We start from the raw sequence: 15,493 nt of genomic DNA on the forward strand, positions 1-15,493 counted from the left end.
ACAAGAGCTGGGCTGATACTTTAATTTTAGATCACTTATCTGAATGCAGTTTTCGTGCAAGGGTTTAAGCACATGCCTGGTTTTAAATAGGTACTAAGGGCAGACCTGAGAATAAAACAGTGAGGACAAGATATATAATTGCATTTAGGTTCCTAATTTCTTGTAGACTTGTTCAACACTTCACAGATTCACAGAATGTTCTGAGCTGGAAGGGGCCCATGAGGATTATTGAGTCAAGGTCTTGAGCAAATGGTCCACAGAGGGATTGAGCCCATAACCTTGCTATTATCAGCATCCTGCTTGAACCAGCTGAGCTAAGACTTGAGTGAGAACAGGGGTTTCTAGGAAGGATTCAAGAACCAATTTATTCCTATGCCTTTGAATTTTAACCTAAGTGCAACTAATATTGTCAGATTTAAAGTATGTGCTTGGGTGACACCTGGAATTGCCTGTACATTGCAGTTTCAGTACTGGACATGGCACTTCTCCCAGTCTCCACCTTTACTGCTGAATGTTGAGGCAGAGAATTGAAGCATTGCTAATTAAAGTAGGAAGGAACTTTTCAACTTTAAAAATTAATGCATTTACCTGGAATCCTCCCAGAAATTCAGATTGTTTCCTCATACCTCAAGAAACAGTAACCATGTCTTTCTTGTAGGTTAATGTGTATGAATTAATTTTAATCTTTGTGATAAGTGACATAAGATTGAACTGAAAAAAAGTGAAATCATAAATCTGTGCTGACTGTGCATATTATTTTTAAAAAGGCTCAAAATAACTTGGTAAGTAAATGAATACAAAGCCTTTGACATCATGGGTGCTTCAGACTAACATCACACAGCTGCTAAAATGGAAGTTTGTCATCCCAAGTATAAAATGGAAGGAAGGTCAGAGAAATTAATTAAACAAATATATAGGAAGCCTGACCTAGCAGTCATTAGAAACTCAAATCAATGGGTATTTGTCTTGCAGGACAAAACCATTACTGCTTACAGAAACATTAAAGAACCATGGACTTAGACCAAGTAGATAGAAATCTATTTTTGAAGGCTTTTCTTCCTAGCACAGGACGTTTTCAAGAGCATTTAATTGCACTTTTTCATTTTGGAACTGGATGGTAAATCCTATACCACATTGACTGAGACCACAGCCTCATAGAACTCCTGCAGCAGCATTTGCCCTAAACAACAGGAAATTTGTCAATGCCTGACTTTATTAATATGAAAGCAAGAGCTCTTGTAGGTAAAAGAGAACTCCCTGTGATAAGTCTTTGGCCAGGGTTGTAACAAGCTCCATTCTGAGTTTCAAACTGCAGTGATGTTAGCAAATGGCAGAAACAGCCTTGGCTCCTGGGATGTGCTGAAGCTCGTGAATGGCAATTCTGTCACTGCCAGAACTCAGAAGACAGCACAGGCCAGACCTGGGCAGCATCCTCTGGATACGTGGAGTTCCATGTTCTTATCTGGGAGACATGCAGTAAATAACACCAACACATATTCATTTTTAGCCTTATTTTGCATCTTGGTGAGAGATTCCTGCCAGTTTCAATCATGTTGGGCTCATGTCTCTGAACCCTTTCCAAGAATGGCAGCAGTCATCTCAGGCTGCTGAGAGGGCTGGAAGGACATCTCATGTCATTGCTCACTGTAACACAGGCTGCTCTTAGGTCTCTGAATGATTTCTCTCTTTGTATTTCACAGGACACAACATTGGTAACTGCAGTTAGATGTTTCAAGTGCTTATCTTTTAAGGAGAAAAACTATTTAGCTTTCAGATTTATCTGCTTATGGCCTACATGGTGCTAGATGCTAATTGTAGGTAAAGTTCACCAAATGCTGGACTTGGTGACAATAATATAACCTGGGAGTGTTTCACTGGAAGCTCTGAGCAGTGACTGGGAATAAAACTTCTCCCTGGATGATGTGGTTCAGCTGTAGATAAATAAGCACTATGTGCTTTGGTACATTCCCTGTGCATTCTGCTTCAGTGGTTCCCTTCCTCTTATTTTGATTTATTTTTTTTTTCTTGCATAAACTTAACATAAGACAGAGCTGTGCAAACTTGATAACCTTAAGGAATTATTTGGGACACGGTGATCTAGGCATAATTCTCTCCTCCTGTATCCCCATAAACAGTGAAGACCATAAATCACCTTCCATCTGCTCTGGCATGCAGTGGCACTCAGGAAATGCTATGCAGAGCTCTCCATCATGCAAATCTAGGCAGGGACCCTGTGGCCAGTGAAATCAGCAATGTCAAGACTTGCTTCCAAACAGCAAGCAAAGAAAACTAGAAGACTAAATCTTGATTACTCATTCTTTTCCTGTTTTTTATTTTTGGGGGAGAGGGGGGAGTGCTGGGTTTTTCTGGTTTGTTTGTTTTTTTGGAGGGGTGGGACTTGTTTTGTTTTGGTTTTTTTATGCATCTAGAAAAGAAACAATGCCTGCATATACTGCAGCACCTATCTATTGGTCTGCTTTTACCATAAAAACATCCTTTTCCTCATTTGACCACCTCTGAACTTGATGAATTTTATGAATCCTGTTTTAAAATATGGGAGAACCGAGCTGTGTATAATACCAGCTTATTTTTGAGGGGGGATAGGTGAGTGGAGTGTGATTTTTAAGAGAAAAGCTTCTTTTTAGGGGTCTGACTAAAGTGATTCTCCACTCTGTCTGAAAATGTGCACTCAGAAACTTTAAACTACAAACTGTAATATTCAGTTGTTAAGGCAGCAAATTATGTGAGCAGGGTGTTGTACTGCTGTGATTTGAACACCTTGGAAATGCTGAGGCGTATTAAAATATTTTGAAGACATTTAATGAATAATAAATGTATTTATTATTGCTATGCCACTCAAGCAGGGAAAACAACATCAGCTTGCATGAAAATACATCAGCAACTGCTCTGCAGCAAACAGAAGTTGATTATACACAAATCTTTCCTGTGGCTGGGGTAGAAGTATTTTCTTCAATCCCTTTTAGACATCATTCCTTCCTTTTTGCAAAGGAGAATTGTGGTTTTCCCTCTTTGCATGCACTTGCACTTCCTCGCCTTTTTTAGTTCCAGAAGGAAGAAACTATTTCTTCCTTCTCCTTTTTTTGTAACCTGGTGAAAAAGTGCTTTTATTCCTTGACAAATTCCTTTTCTAAAGAGTAGCCAGCAAGGACTTTACGGGGCAGTGATTTTCACAGCACCCTTTCAGCGTCCCCAGAGTCGTTCTGCCGTACAAGCAAATGCAGCGTGTTTTTGAAAGTAAATGACTTCAGATTTTCTGCTCTGCACTCACACCAGTGTTTTAAGCACAGCTTCTCAGAAAGTTAAACATATATCTGAAAGAAGGAGTTATATAGAATCATCTTTGCTGTTTTGATGTGATTGTTATTCATTCAAGCACGTTCTCGCCTGCTAAACGTATTTTTACAGGAGCTTGGGTAGTTATTTAACACCCTGCATGTTAATTTGTTTATGGGCCCCATAGGCAACATGTTAATGCAAGTTTATATTAGCAAGAGCTGTGTGGGGAAAGAAAAAAAAAGGAAGTGCTAATACATTGAGACGAAACTGTAAGAACAGAAATCAGAAAATTTTGCTGAGCAAATCTGTTTGGAAATAGAATTCATCCTTTGTATTCAGTTCTTCAAATAGAGCAGGAGGAAACTCCTTAAGATAACCTTACAGAGATCAGCTGGGGGGAAAAAACACTGTACTTAGCCCATGTTATGTGATAAAAGTAGAAAAATTGTAGAAATTTGATTATTCCTCTCCTTTTTATTCTGACATAAATTGCAGTTGGAGCATTTACTGATTTTTATTTCATGATAACACAAATATGGGAAACAATATAGTAAGCACTGGACCAGATCCCACTTTCCTCACATCTACATGTTTGATCTTCTAATTTTATTCCTTATTTTAAAATTCTCTTTGATTTGGCTTTCAAGGTGAGGAATATTCTTGACAGCAGCAGTGACATGGCACAGCAGCAGGATTGGCACAGCCATCTGAACCTTTTCTGGAGCTGCTCCTGCTTTCTCCTCTCTCTTACAATAGCATTTTGCAAAAATCCATTCTTTTAGAGAGTAATGCTTTAATAATGGAGGAAAAACAGAGGTTTAGAATAGACTGTTGTTTGCTGCTATGAAGTAAGATGGGAGATTAAATAACAGATCATGCACAGAAAAGGTTGGAAATTAGTCTAATCACTCAAAAATTCTGAAGGAACAGCTATTCTTATTTTCCCCTGCTGTGTCTTATGGTTTAAACTGCTTCAAAAAATGCTGACTTTCTCTATGCCATAGAACTTCAAAATATTTCAGAGAAGTGCTGTTGGGCAGCTGTGTAATAAAATTACTGTCTGCTTGCAATCATATATTCTGCTGCTGTCCAAAGATCATTTTCTCTCAGGACACCCACAGAATTTAATAGAGCTGGGGGAGAAATTTTTCTTTTCCTGATCAAACTTATCACATTTCCCAGACAGTCAATGGGTGAGACACTTGGATCATGTGGTGAAGAGGGGGAGAAGCAAGGAAAATGTCCTGACCATGGAGCTGGGGATCTAGTTTGGTGCTTTAGGATTATTCTTTCCACAAGCCCCTTCCTCCCTGAAGAACTGAGCACCGTGATGGTGCTGCTCTAGCTCTGGGTGAGGCAGTCCTGGTTTTCCTGCAGAAAACAGATTTGAAGTACTGTATCTGCTGTGTTGGCTATGCACCATGATCTTATCTCAGAGGAACAGTGATGGCAATGCTCTTTGAGAGGTTCCCAGAGCTCCTCTGCCTCTTCTCCCCCCATTCCTGAGAAGGGTGATCTGGAATCACCAGCTGTGTGATTTTGGAGTTAGAGTGTTGCTCCTTGCTCTTGGAGAAGATGCTTTGAGCTGGTGCTGATCCATTTCGAGGAGCTCTGTGTGCCCCCAGACGAGGTCACTGTGCCCATCTCAAACCTTGCCACTTCACACCCCTGGATGTGCTCAGAGCCGTGGTGTCCTCCAGACACGCAGCTCCTGCCTCCTGCTCCTGCACCTGCCACTGCTTCAATATCCACGATTATCTCCTCAGAACAGACCTAACCATGCTGCAAAACATTTTGCATATCATGAACTTTGTGTGAGCAGATGTAACTTGCAAAAGGAGGAAGAAAGATGTTGCAGAAAACTTCTTTTTGTTTGTTTGTTTGTTTTTTAAAGAAGGAATAAAAAGTAGGTGAGGCAGCACAGATTCCTGTTGTTTAGTGTTTTTCTCTCCTTGTGGGGTGACTTGTTCCATTGCCTCCTGTTGTGTTTACTAATGTGTAGCTTAAATTATCAGTTAAGCCACCTCTCAATTTAGCCAAAGGTTTTAATGTAGGAACATAAGGAGATTACAGGAACAAATTGTCAGGGGAAAAGAAAGCTGAAGACAACGGTTCTGATCCCTACACAAATAAGGAAACAAGACTTTCTTTACACAGAGTATCCCATTCTTACCAAGTCAAACAGAAAAAATTCTGCTAGACTGCCAGTGTTATTTCCTTCTCTGCTATGGGTTTTAAAAATGCTTCAGGCATAAATGTTTTGCAGATACTTGCTTTAAGATACAAATAGTTGTCCAAATGCAAATAGGAAAATAGAATATTTTTTTTCCTAGGAGATGGAAAATCACTTGGAAAATTCTTCTGCACTGTGTCCAAAATATCAGCAAAGCATTTGTGCACTTCAGTGTCTCAAGGCAATGTTCTGAGAACGATGCCAACCATCATTGATTTCCATTTCGGAAAGATTCCTTTAAAAAAGTGTTTTGGTTTGAACAAAAGCGAGCATAAATTATTTCTTTTCTCAGCGTTCCCATGCTCATTCTCTGACAACTATCCACATAAAAGCCTTCTCTTTGGTGGGAGGCTAGTAGGGAATGCAGAAAGTCACAGGTTAGTACAAAAAGGGTGTTTATTTTGCATGTGTGTGTTTTCTGGCAGTGTCCAACACTCCCCTGCCCACACAGGCTGTCACTTCAGCATCTCTTCAGCCCTACACCTGAGAAGGGTGGGCTTCAGGACCACGCCAAGTTCAGCTGGCTCAGAGCTAGACCTGGGATTACCCCTTTGTGACATTAAAATGTCAATAATGTATGCACCAACCTTGCCAAATCTCTCTCTGTCCTCTGCTTAGAAAGCGTTGACTCCACAAAACCTCCTTTTAGATGCCAAATTCATTTATTTCAATTCCTGTGCTGGAGTCAGCTTCCAAACAGGCTCCACAGCATTTTGCTACAGCTCCTGCTTCCAGTTGGCCAAGCTTCGAAGTGCACTAGAAAGGCTCATATGTTCCTGGAGATGAAAAGTTTCTCTTTACTTCATTCACCTGAAAAAATGGCTTTCAAAGCTGTGCTGGAGCTATTTCCAGCAAGGTTCATGTCAATGTGCTTCTGTTATTACCGTGGCATAGCACATAACGTGGCCATAACTGCAGATGGGGTAGGGAACTTCAATAAAAGTATTACTTCCAGTGTGGTAGGGTTATTATTATGTTTCCAAGACAGCAGGAAACCAAGGTCATGCATCTTTAGAAGCTACCACTTGTCAGCCCAGACAGAGTAACACACTGCCTAGGAGCTCTAGACCCTCTCAGAAAACCAAATAAGTTTAAATCACTAAATCAGAGTTCATAAAAAACCCTCAGCCTAGGTTGGTTGCTCCTGTGGTCCCCTTACACAGCCAGTCTGTCCCTTCCAGTGTTAAACTATAACTCCTGTGAATTTTAACTAAGAAGAATTCAGTGTGGTCCTCTGCTTCCAAACTGCCCAGTGAAGCCACTGGAGCACATAGGAATGGTTTGAGGGCAGCAGGTTCACATACACACTTAAATTTTGAACATATGGGGCCAAGTTGCTATGACAGCAATGGTAACTGCAGGGTAAAGGGTGAGACTGATCCCTGGTATTTGCAATGTGTAGGCTGATAAGTTTCACCTACCACAGGTGCAGCATGTCCAGACATCTGAAACCCAGGCAAGCATCACAGAAGAGTTTCTTCCATGATCAGTAGAAGGACACTTCAGTGCTAACCAAAGGGAAAAAAAAGCCCAGCAATCAGCTGAGGTGTTTTCTTATGGATGGTGACTGATTAAATATCACCTGAAAGCATAACATCACTTTTAAAGCAAGATGCCAGGTGCAGGGGAACCAGAAAGCTCTTCTGTCAGGTCAGACAGAACATTTAGCTCAATCTCCTCTATTTAATCTGTGCCTCCCTTGCCCATGGGCAGGGGTAGGGAGCAGTGCTTGTGAGGTGCTATTCCTTCAGGTCTACAGGCTCAGGGAAGGAAACCCAGAGTGTTAAAACAAAAAAGAAGAATAGAAAAGCCCTGATCTTCTTTTGTTTCATGAGAAACTTAGTATATTGTCTTTATAACATAGAGAAATGCTACAAAACTCTTGGGTTGTTTGTGGGCTCCAGTGGCTCCCAAGTCCTTCTCAGCAGCCCTTTTTAGTGAGCAGCTGGTGGAAAACCCAAAAACGAACCCCAAGGTTTGCATCTGTGTGTGTGTACTTGTACAAAATTATAAATTAAATACCCTCCCTGTATTTTTACCTCTACTCAACCTCTTCCTCTCCCAGGCAGTGATGGTTTCTGTGCAGATTGTGTTTCCTAACAGCTCAAGAGGGTCCTTTTAAGTCAATCCCATTGTCACAGGGCAGTTTTGGAGACAAACGCTGATGTCAGCCACTCCCTGACAGGTTGCTGTGCAAGTCTGTCCAGAGAGCTGGAAATGAAGCAGAACATGAGTGCCCCCCTTCCTGGGCAGCTTCACCAAGAGAAACAGGGGTACCCAGCTGGGACTGCTGCTTTTCCTCTTACATTTGAGACAGAAAATGCCTTAGCACTAAGTGTTGCTTAAGGAAACTTACTGTAGAATATATGCTGCTTGCATTTTCTTTCCAGGTCTTGATTTATTTGGGTTTTTTTTTTTTGGGTTTTACTTCTTTCAGAGACTCTGCTTCATTTGTATGCACTTATTATTTCTCACCAAAATCTTGGTTTTACAAGGATTATATGAAGGAAATGTTTTAAATATAAAAAAAGAGAGACATTCCTTTGCTGGTTTTCTCTACATTTTGAGATCTAAGGATGTCCAAAAGGCTTTTTAAATCAAATCCCAAGTTATGGAGTATTATACAAAACACCCTCCCTAGGTGCAGTATTTCTTCATAAGAAAAGTTACTCCACCTACTTTAATTCTGTCTGCAACCAAATTTTATTTCTGCCTGTATTGTGTTTTCATTCCTCTTCTAAAATATTATTTCCTTTGTTCTGCACAATTTAAATCAAGGCAATATTAGAAAACAAGAGGATGTCACAAAACTTCATTTTCTGTATCAGCCCAGCTATGAATGTTCCATGTGTGTGTGACTTTAGGCAAATAAAGGCCCTGAGGGGAGCTGGGTGTTGCTGCTCACCATGGCCAGGGTTTGCAAGGTCATGAGCTCCTGCACTTCTTTTTTTCTGCATCATAAACATCACCAAAAATACTCCCAATATAATTTCCATAGAAGTCTTTTAGGTGCTGATGCAAAGTCAGTGGGAGTCTCCTCACTGCCTTCTGTGGGTATGGGATCAAGACCCAAAGCAGAAGGCAGCTGGGGAAAAACTCCTTCACAGATGCAATTCTGAGTTTGTTTTGGTTTGCTGGTTGTTTTTTTTTACGTGCTATTACCAACCTGTTCCCATTCTCCAGGCAATTCTTAGAAGAGCTCATTACTAAGATGTGGCAGAAGGAAAAGGAAAGCAGGTGTTTCCAAACAGGAGAATCTGCTTCTTCCCAGAAAATACCCATAGTGAACATGGAGATGAGAACAGTAATGGTGTGACAGAGTCTGAATGGGAGAGAATATAATGCTAGTCAACTTTGGTGTGCTGACCAAATATAGCACATGAAAAGAGTGAGGAGAGATATTTCTGAATACTTTTGCAGCTGAACAAGAATTGGATCAGCTTTACTTGGGTATTTCCTTTCTGGCTGCCTTTTGCTTGCAACTTGCAAAACTGCAGTGATGATACAGTGAACTCAGAGGCAGAATATAATCCAGAAAACACCATTTTCTGGTGGTTTGCTGATGCAGATGGTAGAAAATCTCTCAATTTTTCTTCCTGGGAAACATTTCTGCTGGCTGTAAGACACAAAGATGGTCATGTAATACTGTAAAAAATAAAAACAAACCAGAAGCAAGCAATGTTTTGTAAAGTTATGATTCTCAATTTAGGGATTATTTAAATGTTAACCTTGTGTGATTTTCATATGCAGTGATGCTTTTGAAGCTCTGCTGAGGTTACTGTGCAAGGATATAAAATTCTTTATTCTAAAATGCTCTTATATGCTTGAAGATGAAAGCTTTGAAGCATAAATCCTTAAGAATACCCCAAAATGAAATAAAAAATGAATGCAGTGTTTATTTTTTCAGAGTTCAGTCTTTTTGTTTTGGTTACTTTGAGTTTCTTGACTTTGAGCAATTAAGACTTATCATTATTTGAACTTCTAATAATGTGTGACACTTTCCTGACAAGATCTTACTGACAAAAATTGGCTCACTCTGTGTTGAGAGCTGAGGTTTCCTATTCTTCTCATTCCCACTGTTTTTCATAGTCTCTGGTGTGACTTTTGGCTCATGGCTCTCACCAGGCTTTTTAAAAATCACCTCCCTGGAAGTGTTCTAAGAGAGGCTGGATGGAGTTCTGAGCATCCTGGTCTAGTGAAGGTTCCTTGCCCGTGGCAGGGAGTTGGAATGAGATGAGCTTTAAGGCCCTTTCTGACCCAAACCACCTGTGATTCTACAATTGATCTCCTCCCAGATGAATTATGCTCAGACTGAGGGCTGAAATCTAACCTAAACTGGTGAAAATCCAAAACAATTCTGCAACATATGGTGTGATATGGTTATTTGGTAAGAAGTCATAGATATATTGGTGATGCTGATAGAGGGAGTGGGAGCTTGAATTTGAATAAGGAAACAAAATTGGATGGGTGACATCAGCTGCCTTGGACTGGTTTATGAGACAAACTAAATGTGTGAAGCAGCAAATTCTCCAGCAATCGTGAAATCAATCAGATGAGGCAGGGAGAGAAATGGAAGGCTTTTCCATCTAAAGGTAGTTTAGATTTGCATGGGCATGTGATTCTTCACAGCCATCAGCACTGATTGAAAGTCTAAAGCAAAGCCTTGAAGAAAAACCCGTGATTTATGATAATAAGAAATAAATCATTCCCTGTTTCTAGCAGAAGAAATGTGAGCATCTGTGTTTTCAGCAACCTTCTGTCTCATTTCCTCATCTTTCCCTCTGAACAAAGTCCTGGCTGACACTGGGGGATAAAATGTTCTTCCTGTCTAGGAATCTCTGGCTGACTACTATGAATCCTGAGTACCCATGGATAGGATCCTCAGAGGCTTAATCTCCCCAGGGCTGGATGAAATAGATTTGAAACTCAAATGCTAAAATAATGCTGAGTAGAGGTGTGTGTCTCTGCAGCCATCCTTCAAGCAAACCCTTGTTTAGTTCACACACTGTTTCCTTTGTATTTGTGTCCAAAAGGGAAGAAAAGATCATCAAAGATTCCATGAACTCATGAAGATTCAGAGCTGAGCACACGGCATTTGGAGTTCCTTCCAGATGTTTCAGTGAAAACCAGATACTGATTTGCAGTTTGTTGCTCCTGACTATGTTTGTTAGAATACAGACTTCCACAGCCTTCTTTTAAAGTTCACTGTCTTGAATTATCCTCCAAAGAGCCAGATGCCAGAATTCTTTACTAAAGCTTTAAGGAATATTTGCAGAAAGTGATGGAATTGTGGGCCAGCTCTTCTGCACTTTCTGAAGGTCGCCCTGCCTTACCCGGTGCACTTTGAAGATACTTTGCCAGATATTGTGTGTGATCTTTCTAATTCTGCATGGTTTTTGTGGTTTTTTTTTAAAATCTACACTTTTTGAATAGCACTTGGGAAAGGCAGGTACATCATTTTTGCTCCTGTTTTAAATGACAGCTCAGGCTGCAGGCTTTAGGAAGTACTCAATCTTAGTCCTTTAATCCTCCTTGAATGCTACTGCACTGCTGCTTCACTCACAGTAGGTTCTGGGGTTTGTGTGGGTGTGGAAAGTGGAGAGTCATTGAGGCAAATGAAGTATCCTGAATTGTAGCTATTACAGAGTATTAAGTAATTGCCCTTGGAAAGAAGTGATAGTAGAAAACAATAGCATATTCATTTTGTTGTTGAAAATGGACTGTCTAAGCATATATCTGAAAATCCCAATTAAACTCAATCTTGATGCTCACAGCAGATAAGTATAATGAAGATTCTAAGAGATTTTCTTTCATACATATGAATAAAATAATTACTATGCAGCATATCTAAGTAGTTGATGCCATCAGAAAGTCTACCCTTGAAAAACAAGAAAGGAGGAAAATGTCCTTCCTTTTGTAGTCAGAAAGAAAGTATTGACTATGTACGTGGCACATTTTGGATGTCACTAGCTGTAAGATGTATTTCTTTATAAACATGACAGTTCTACTAAGAATGGTACAAAAATTCTCTGCTCTTGTACGAACACAGCTAAACTTATCTCTTTGGGAACGTGCTGAATATTGTGTCTTTTAATGTAACATCAGCTGTGCCATCAGTTCCTGATGCAACAATGACACACACTTTCACTGGGCTTTGAAATTATGCAGCATGTTCATCCACCCACTGGATATTCCTTTATCCAGTTCTGTACTGGAAGTTTTGCCTCTGGTACTTAAATGACAATCGTATTTCTTACTGCCAGGGAAAGCTGTCCGTGCTTCTCCGTGTCAAAAACTGGTAGAAATACAGTGATGCAAATGAAAGTAGTTCAGGTGACTACAAATGCTGAGCAGCTACTCTTCATTAATTAAATTGACTTGCAGCTCATTACTGGCAATGTAGGACAAAATTAGTAAGCTTCCCTTTGCGTGTTTCTCTCTCAGGTTGTGATGCAATAAAGTGAACTTGACTTCTGAGGCAAGGCTCCTGCCAGGGTTACTTACAGACAAGATGAGGTGAAAACATTTGTTTATTAATATGCTTATTCTAGACTGAGAAATTAGATTTTATACCTAATGTTCTCCATTTTATATTTGACATGAACAATAATATTTGGCAAATAATTCTGAGGTTCCAGTTCAGGAAACACATTTTGATTAAAGACTCAGAATTGCATGAAAGCATAAAACCAGACATAATCATTCTTTTTGTCTTGTGATTCTCATTATGAATCCAGTGACTTTCCAACATCCAACTCTTTCTTTGCATTTCTTTCCCTCCCCTGTTTTGTACCTCAGAGGAAATAATTTGAAAACAGTAGCTTGTTCAATTACCAGAGTTAGTTTACCTGAAAATATCTGATGATAATGTCATCAAAACTGCGCGCTCTGAGCACGTTTTAGTTACAGGTAAAATCCTCCTGCTCTCTCCTCATGACTGATATACCAACTCTAGCTTTATAATGCTCAGTCAGAGATATCTTATAATAAGTTCTCATATCTTCCAAGTTTGCTGCTGGCTTTGCTGGAGATGTAGATGGAGAAAACAGGGGCAGATGAGGCACACAAGGATTGTGAAACTGTGACTGGAAAAATCACACTGACCTTAGCTCCAGGTCTTTAAATGAGAGCAACTCTAGCACCTATCAAAGGCTCATAAACAGAGGGGAAAAGTCAGGATTGGAGAGAAAAGGAGGAGGTGAGCAGATCAGATTCAGATGTAATCCACCCTCCTGGTAGATTTGCCCATCTTCAAAGTTGTACAGTTAATGAAGAATAATTATCACTTATTAATTTTGCATTATCTTCGCAATTGCAACTCAATAGCACCATATGTCACAAGGCTTCTCTTAGATGAAAAGGAGAAAATTGTCTTGACTGCAGTGCCAGAGGAAATGTCTCTTTTCAGCACCTGAGCATTAATCTCAAGGAGAAAACTCCAAGACACGCATGTTGCACGGGAGTGAAAAAGTGCCATAACTTCCAGGGTATTTTTCAGTCTCATCAGCTGTGCCTGGGACTAAACATTACACACATCTTCAGCAGCATCTCTGCAAAAACTCTTTTAGAAGCTGAGCTTTATTTGCCTAATTTTTTGAGAATTATCCCTTCAAATTAGTGGCACTACAAATTTTGCTCAAAACTAAAATGACAGTTATATCAGAGGAATATTTCTTTCTTCATTAGGTGAACATTTTACAAGAACTAAATAAACCCCAACTAACAAACAAATATTAAGTGGGAAAACCAAAGAGTGGTTTCATTAGCGCTCCTTTACAAGAGACCAATGGCTATTTATTATTGACATTTGGCAGAGCAGCAGAAACAGAATCCATAACTTTTGGCAGTTGCATGTACTGCTATCTTAAAAAAAAAATTCACATATTATATTGCCTTAAAGAGTTAAACATGCCTGAAGCCCAAAATGGCATGGAGGCTGAAGGCAGGCAGTTATCCTAAAGCCAGAGCTCGTAAGTCACTGAGGAAGCTGTACCAAGAAACCAGAGGAATAAAGCTTGGTACTAGTTTCAAAGTAACAGAAAGAAAACTCCATGGTTAAATTTGCTTCAAATGATGCACAGATCTTTCCAAAGGCCTGCAATTACTGCCCAAATGCTAATTTTGCAAACACTTTCAAACAATGTAAAAATCCCTCTTCATATAAAGCAAACTTTAACTCGTGCTTTCCCTCTTCTGCTCAGTACAAACAGAAAGCTGCTACTGCAGAGCACAGAAACAGAACATCAGAACCTGAAGAAAGCCACAGCTAGGCTGTGATAAAGTACTGCTTACAAACATTTATCTACCAAAAAAGCATCTGCAATTCCAGAGCACAGTGAAGAATTTACCACAAACTAGAAATTAGCCGTATCTGCTGAAGTGAAATAAAAGTATTACCCACCATCAGGGCACTCATTCACACAGTTTCAATCTACAATTCATCATCACCCAAAGGCACAGCCCCTGTAAATCCAGCATCAGAGTACCCAGTACTAGTACAGAAAATAGTTTGCTCCCAAGCACAGGAAACATGCTGCATGATTAAGGAGAGCCCAAATTCCCGCTGACATTAAGTTATTAAGCACCATCTCTGTTCAAACAGTGTCAAAGATGACCACAGAAAGCCCCCCCAAGAGCGAGCAGTCCTAGTCCAGCACAGGACATAGAGCAAGCACTGCCCTGCAACACCCCCACAGCCACACAAAGCAAACACACAGTCCCTGGCACCGCAAATCCACTCCATCCCTTCGTTTAGAAACAACAGCAAGAATCATGCAGCCCTGACACTGCTCCGGGGCTGGAGGCTCTCCCAGCAGAAGCTGCAAAGGCTCCAGCTCCAGATGAGCCTGGGGAAGCGGTGCCTGCTGCAATATCCCAGCACTTACTGCATTGCTTCTCAGAGTGGCTGCTCCTCCCGGGCACACATGGCTCGCTCAGCCGGAGCCTTCTCTATTCAGCACAATTCGGCTCCAAAGTCTCTGCATGTGGAGGGGAATTGCCTGTGCTCGGTACCGGGGGTTTCTGGCTGCAGTGGCTGCTCACCCTATCCATTGCCTCTGGTGTATGCTAAGTAAGCAATCCCCTGGGTCTTCATCAGGAGAGGATGAAGAGTCACAGCTTTCGAGAGCAGATAAGGTGTTCTGCCGAGAGCCTCTGTGCTTCCATGGCATTTTAAAGGCAAAGGGGCTGGGGATGCTTCATCTCGCTTTCCAGCTCTGTACCGTGCAAGTTGTATTCTGCAACTTACAGTGGAATTCCCAGCCAAACACGAATTTGTACGTTTCAGAGACGGCTCAAGTTAACAATAGAAATTCAAGCCAATGCATTTTTAAACGTTGAGGAACGCACTCTGTCAATTGAACTAAATCTTCTGTTTTTCAGAAGTACAAGTGAAGGGGAGGGGTTTCCTAGCTCTGAAATGCACTGTACCAACCCTGCTGGGTACAGTCAAGAAGTAGTAGCCTAAAACTTCACGGATTAACATCTCAGATTTAACAGGCTCCAAGCACTGCTCTAGGCTTGAAGGAGGGACTGTCACCCTTGTCCTTTGTCTGCAGAGTGTCTGTCACTTATGGGGGCTCCTGCATGCAGATGGGGCAGAATTAACAATAAAAAGGCAGAATGACCAAGAGTCACAGTGCCACTATGTTCTCGTTAGGGCCCCCAGTTTTTCCACTGTCCTGAGATGCTTGGCTCAGTGCCTTTGGGGAGTTGCTCTCCCCATAACCAGCTGGAGTGAGGCGTATGTGCGAGCAGATTTGTGACGCTGAACCACCGCCTGCTCCAACCCTGACCTTCAAAAGGGCTCTCAGGAGAAAAACCCCATTTTGGGGCCATGCTTACCTGTTACCCAGGCCTCCTGCAAATGCTAATGGTGCCTAACCATGTGTGGCAAATCCGTGGAAACAAATACTTTGCAGTCCTGCGGGCAAAAACGGGGATGTTTTCTCCGCATAGGCACTC

The 15,493-nt window shown here is 40.9% G+C and overlaps 1 protein-coding gene across 3 annotated transcripts in view; it reads right to left on the bottom strand.

The window, feature by feature from the left end:
- Positions 1 to 15,206, bottom strand: part of CTXND1 (cortexin domain containing 1) — a 35,327-nt gene extending 20,121 nt beyond the window's left edge. The window contains exons 1-4 of one of the 3 annotated variants that reach the window (XR_015275786.1): positions 14,416 to 15,206; positions 7,570 to 7,741; positions 6,952 to 7,038; positions 6,118 to 6,306 (exon numbers count right to left, since the gene is read on the bottom strand). The gene's annotated coding sequence lies outside the window, so the exon portion shown is untranslated. The remainder of the gene's footprint in view (positions 1 to 6,117; positions 6,307 to 6,951; positions 7,039 to 7,569; positions 7,742 to 14,415) is intronic. The other 2 variants (XR_015275785.1, XR_015275784.1) reach the window with 2 other exon arrangements.
- Between the last annotated feature and the right edge of the window lie 287 nt (positions 15,207 to 15,493).

This window comes from Cyanistes caeruleus, chromosome 13, assembly GCF_971803275.1.
Source record: "Cyanistes caeruleus chromosome 13, bCyaCae1.hap1.1, whole genome shotgun sequence".
Lineage (NCBI taxonomy): Eukaryota > Metazoa > Chordata > Aves > Passeriformes > Paridae > Cyanistes > Cyanistes caeruleus.